This window comes from Pelodiscus sinensis, chromosome 1 (genome assembly GCF_049634645.1).
Source record: "Pelodiscus sinensis isolate JC-2024 chromosome 1, ASM4963464v1, whole genome shotgun sequence".
Lineage (NCBI taxonomy): Eukaryota > Metazoa > Chordata > Testudines > Trionychidae > Pelodiscus > Pelodiscus sinensis.
In genome coordinates, this window is record NC_134711.1 from 287758073 (window position 1) to 287764072 (window position 6000).

Genomic DNA, 6000 nt, shown 5'->3' on the forward strand with positions numbered 1-6000 from the left:
TTATGGGAGTTAACATTACTAAATAAGGTTTTAGGAAAAGTAGTGATAGACATGTCTTATCATAGACATACTAAAACAGATAAAAGGATTTAATTGGTACCTGTTGGTTGCCACTCAGACGTTGTGTTGAATGTCTGAGGTAAATGTGTGTGGGCAATAAAGCAGTTCCGTTTACCCCTTCTGCTCCTGGGTTGCCTGTTTCTTCTCTAACATTGTGGATGATGGTCAAAGGTACATTTTTCCAGTTTCACATATAATCTTTCCATGTCATAGTCTTCCCAGGTGAATGTGGTAACAGTGTTACTCAGGTTTATCTGAAAACACAAGTAACTCATTAAGGCAGATGACTGCATTTTACTCCAAGATGTGTCTAAATTCATTGTTCATAAAGTGTGGAAAGGTCCCAGGAGCATTGGTGAGACCAAATGGCATTACTGAATATTCAGAATGCCCATAGTGGGTTTGAAAGGCCGTCTTCCATTTGTCTTCTCCTGTAATGCACACCAGCTTGTAAACCCCCTCTTCCCTGAGGTCCAATTGTTAAAAATTCTAGAAGACTGCATATGATGTAGCATCTCCAAGATTAGGAGCTTTTCAAACTATCCCCTGGTTTAAGATCTAAGAATCTATGCAAACAAAAAGGACCAGAGCCAATGTTCCCTCTAAGCTGCAGGGAACCACAGCTTCACAAGTGATTAATCAGCCCCACCCTGGCCGTGGCTGATTAATCACCTGTGAAGCTGTGCTGACTGGCAGTTTAGAGGGAACACTGACCAGAGCCCTTGCTGAGGGAGGTGGAATGACAGATAAAGGCCTTGGCTTGGTTATCCTGGATGTACACATGAAGGACTACCAGTTTCAGCTTAGATACTGCATTGATCCATCCTCAATAGACCTTCACAGTGGTTTGAAGGTCTATGGAGCTGTCAGAATCCCAGTGCTGAAGTGCTCTTTCGAAAAAAAGCACTATGTAATGCAAACTGTGCTTTTTTGAAAGAGAGCATCCAGACTGCCTCGGTGCTCTCTTTTGAAAAGGCGGCTTGCTTTTTCAAAAGTACTGGTTGTAGTCTAGACACTCTTTTTCGAAAGAGGCTTTCAGTCTAGACGTAGCCCTAGTGTCATGATGGAGCAACAGAACATGAGGATACTTTAGACCAGCAATGAGCAACCGAGGCCAGTGAATGGGCTGCATGAGAGGCTCTCCTTCATCTCAGTGGTCTGCAAGATTGTCATAACCAAGATGGTCTCCCAAGATAGGGTTATCTTGTGGGTTGCACCAACTGAACCATAGCAGCACTTTGATTGGATGCGGCGGGAGCGTGCAGCTCTGACAGGCAATGTTGTGTACAATCCACACATACCTCACTTCACATGCCCTTGCGTTACGCACGTGTCACTTTAGTAGGAAGAATATTATACAGTTGGAAATCAGCATGATCTTTCAGTCCTGCATGTGGGCAACAGTAAACAAAATGTCTCAAGGGCCACACTTAGAACCCAGAAGGAGACTGCAGGTTGCCCACCTCTGCTCTAGACTTTATTGCCCCCTTATTATTATGTGGATTTTTAGAGTGCACACAATAGATAGTATAACCGTCACAGAGCAGATCTGAAGCAATTTAGTATAGGAGCATCTACAGCTTGAGCTATGAAGCCAGCTGGCTCTCAGCCCGTTCTGTAGAGGTCTCTTGTTCTTATCTATGGTCTAAGTGCCACTGCATGGGACAGTGAACCACACTAGGAATATGTCTAGACTACATGCCTCTGCCGACAGAGGCATGTAAATTAGACTACCCAACATAGTAAATGAAGCAGGGATTTAAATATCCCCGGCTTCATTAAAATAAAAATGGCCGCCGTGCTGTGCCGGCTCAGCTGATTGTTGGCACAGCGCGGCAGTCAAGACGCGGATCGGTCAACAGAGAACGCCTTTGTTGACCGCTCCCTTGTGCCTTGTGAAACGAGGTTTACAGGAGCGGTCGACAAAGGCAAATCCTCACTTCATTGACTATGTCGGGTAGTCTAATTTACATGCCTCTATCGGCAGAGGCATGTAGTCTAGACATACCCTAGGTGTGTGGGTTACATACTTCCCTTAACTGAGGAAGCACATCCCAAGCTTCAGAGACCCACTTGTAACCACCACAAGGCACATCTGAATCTGGGACCTCTGGAGTTTAGTGTAGGAACCTCTACCCTTTGAACTAAAGCTCAGGCTATAGAGGTCTCTTGTTCTTATCTGTTGCTGTGGTCTAAGTGCCACTGCATGGGACTGTGAACCACACTAGGTATGTGGGTTACATTAGTATATGAAAGGCATACCCAATAATGCTATACGCCCCTTCCGCTATTTCTTTTACCCTCATGACTTCTTGAAAGTTTTTATTCCAAGATGAGTCATGATGTTCCTTTTGTTATGAAAATACCTTTACAAAGAAATTATTCTGGAAGCATATTATAAGCATCTCCAGCAGAAAAAAGAACAATCAAACTCCTGGTGTGCAATAGCCGATTGCTGCCCATTGCTTCATTTTCAGTGAAATCAAGCCTCTTGATTGTTGTCATTTCTTAATCAAACCTACTTTGTTTTTGTCGTACATACAATACTTGCGCTACTTTTTTGGGACCCCTTTATTTTTACTGTAACCTGGTATGTAATTAGAGTTGGGCTATTGTATGGGTTGCAGCTGAGCAAAATGCAGATGTTCACAGTTCAGCAGCTTTGAAACACACTGTTAGTCATTTGGTTACTTCTGTATTTCATTTTTAAACAAGAGTTCCTGTATTTAAATACCTAGTGTTCCTTCAGTAGTAATATGAACATTTCTTAAGGACAGTTTTTTTATATTGTTTTAAAATATTTCCATCAGTAAATTACTCAGTTCAGCTAAACAAATTTAACTGAGGGCTAAACTGATGTAAGTGCATTACATTTGGGCATTTGCACCTATTTAGATTTTTTAAAAATCTGGCGCAACTTGTCTATTACAGACAAAGCCTAAGGCTCCATTCCTGAAATAGAAGCCACAATATTTATTGACTTCTTAGGCATCTGGGACCTCTTGTGCAGTTCCAGTTGCAGGAGTGGGGCCTAAAGTTCCTGCTTCTGAAAAGTTATATTTTCCTTAATGTATGTACTATAAAATAATTATTGTGTCTTTAGTATATTTAATATATAGAAACATACTCAAACATTACTGTGTTGATGGAGTCCATATAAATACTTAGAAAGACACCAGATTAGATAAACTTTTTAACTTTCAAGTGGTTTGGGAAAGCTGTTCTGAGGACTACGAGATTGTTATATTTGTACTGCAGCTGTCTGTAAGACATAGTACATTATGAAAGGGCTTCCTCTTTTTCTTTTTCTTTTTTATTGTAAAGTGAAACTTTGTAATACTTCACACTGGGAAATGACCTGTTTGGAAGAATGCCCTCACCAAACTTGACTGAAATAACCAAAGCTAGGGGGCCATAACTGAAAATGGAAGGACAAAAGATATTTTAACAGCAGTGGTAAATTAAGGGAAAAACCAATGTTAAGAATGAAACAAAAAGATGTTTGTTTCATGGAAACCAGGCTTGAGAGAGGCATTTGTTTTCAGGTGGAAATTTACTGGCATAATTATTACACACGAGTTTTACCAGTATAGCTCCACATGATTCTTACCAACCACCACAGGACATACCACACTAATACCAACCCTGGTACCTTCCCTTGCAACAAACCCCGTTGCCAGCTTTGTCCACATATTCATTCTGCTGATACCATTATTGGACCTAACCAAGTGAGTTATAAGATCAAGAACACATATTCCTGCGCATCCAGAAATATAATCTATGCTATCATGTGCCGAAAGTGTCCATCTGCTATGTACATTGGACAAACATCTCAGACACTTCGCCAAAGGATTAATGCCCACAAAACAGATATCAGACAAGATCACAAAGAGAAAACAGTTTCTTGCCACTTTAACCAGAAAGGACACTCTCTAAATGACTTAGCCACCTGCATTCTGCTACAAAGACCTTTTACATCTGCACTTGAAAGGGAATCCTCTGAACTGTCATTCATGTTAAAATTCGACACTTGCCAACAAGGACTTAACAAGACTTTGAACTTTCTCACCCATTACCAAGACAGTTTCCCCAATTATCACCTGTAATACCATTAACTCACAAACATCCCACTCTCCCTACCTTTAATATCAGCAATTCACAGACACTTACCTTCCTTCCTCCCCCTTCCCACCCCCCCCATCCCCCTTCTGTTCTGCAATGTGATTTGTCCTTTTCATATTTGTTCATTTTTTTTAATTGTATCCTTTGGTATATATGGTTGTGACTACTTTCTTCCACTATTTGATCTGAGGAAGTGGGTCTGGCCCACGAAAGCTCATCATCTAATAAACCATCTTGTTAGTCTTTAAAGTGCTACATTGTCCTGCATTTTGCTTCAACTACCCCAGACTAACACGGCTACATTTCTATCACTGCTCCACATGTGGACACTCTTAAACCTACACCAAAATTTTTGTGTCTTAAGTCCCAATCTTACTCCTGCTGCCTGAGGTCAGGGGGAGCTGTGTCAATTAGTGGGGAGAGGCCTGAATGCTTGTGTTCATTTTAACCTTTCTTTTCAGATGTTTTTTTTGTTTGAACACCCAAACATGTGCTAGGCTTCTCCCCAAAAAAGCAAAACTATCGTCCTTGCCCCACCTACCTCATGGGGTTCTGATGCTGATTGAGGTCTCTGAGTATAACAGCAATAGAGGTAAGTATGGTTCATACACAGACAAGGATGGGTGGGAGTGAAGATGACAAGGCTGTTCACATTTTTATATTTCCCTCCTCTTCAATTCTCAGTGGTTTTGGGGCCGCAGTAAGAAAATGCACAGACTTTCCTTGCCACCTTCATATAACGAGAATTTGCCATTGGGGCAGAGATCTGATGATTCATGGATAATACACTTATGTACAATCCATACATTTATTTTCCTTTAACTGCTATCATAATAATACTGCAACCAGCTGCGTCTAAGGAGCCCATTACGTGATGGGTCAGAAGGCACCAACTGTGTCTTTCCCTATGTACCATACTCCCTAATGAGTATGCCTGTTCATAGCTATTGATAATTAATCTCAGAACAACTGTACTTCATTGACGTGAGGTGCAGTATCCATTAGTATATGTTCACATTTCAGCAAACATGCCTGCCCCCATACTTCAGGATGTTGACAATAATAATTAACACCTCACCCTATTACAGCAGTTTTCATCAGTAAGTCTCAAAGGAACATCTCTGTTTTACAGATGGGTGTGGCAGTGACATCACAAAGGCCTGTTGCAGGATCTCAGCCTATTGTGGAACAGTGGTGGGGATGTGGTGACCTCATAGAGAGACCCTGACATCAGCCAGACAGAACAGAGGTGCAAGGCAGGGCCAACCTCACAGACTCCTATGGCTTTGCAGTAGCAAGGTTCCTTCTCAAGGTCCCTCCTTGAGGATTGAGAAAGAATTAGGATTAATGTACGTGAGCATGAGGAGGAACCTCATTCGAGTTTTCTCCTTCCCTACTACTAGTTTTGTAGTCCCTGTGTGGAAGGTAAAAGTCTCAGAGAGGTTTGGATTCTGTTCAGTCTGATTCACCTGCTACCAGCTGAATTCTAGGAATAGAAATCACTAGATTAAGATGATTTAATTTCCTACCAAGGGTTTTATCTGGTAGAATCACTGTGGACATTGAGGGGTTGTTCTTTTAGGTTTCCCCTTTCCTTTTTCCCTCCCTCTTTCTCGTCTTCTCTTGTCCCCCCCTATCTTCCATTCCTCCCTGCCTCCTCCAAACAGGTGTGTGTGTGTCGGAGGGGTTGCTGACACTGAGGGAGACTTTTACAAAGAGATGGGACTGGAAAAGTGCTCAGAAACTGATCCTTTCTTGTGGTGACCTGGGCCATCCTTTAGTACATCTGCTGAGAATGCTTTGGAGAGTCTAAGTGCT

General features: G+C 41.9%; 1 protein-coding gene across 1 annotated transcript in view; it reads right to left on the bottom strand.

Moving 5' to 3' along the window:
- Positions 1–5275, bottom strand: part of RUBCNL (rubicon like autophagy enhancer) — a 47459-nt gene extending 42184 nt beyond the window's left edge. The window contains exons 1-2 of the mRNA XM_025182108.2: positions 5261–5275; positions 101–314 (exon numbers count right to left, since the gene is read on the bottom strand). The gene's annotated coding sequence lies outside the window, so the exon portion shown is untranslated. The remainder of the gene's footprint in view (positions 1–100; positions 315–5260) is intronic.
- Positions 5276–6000: the final 725 nt, after the last annotated feature.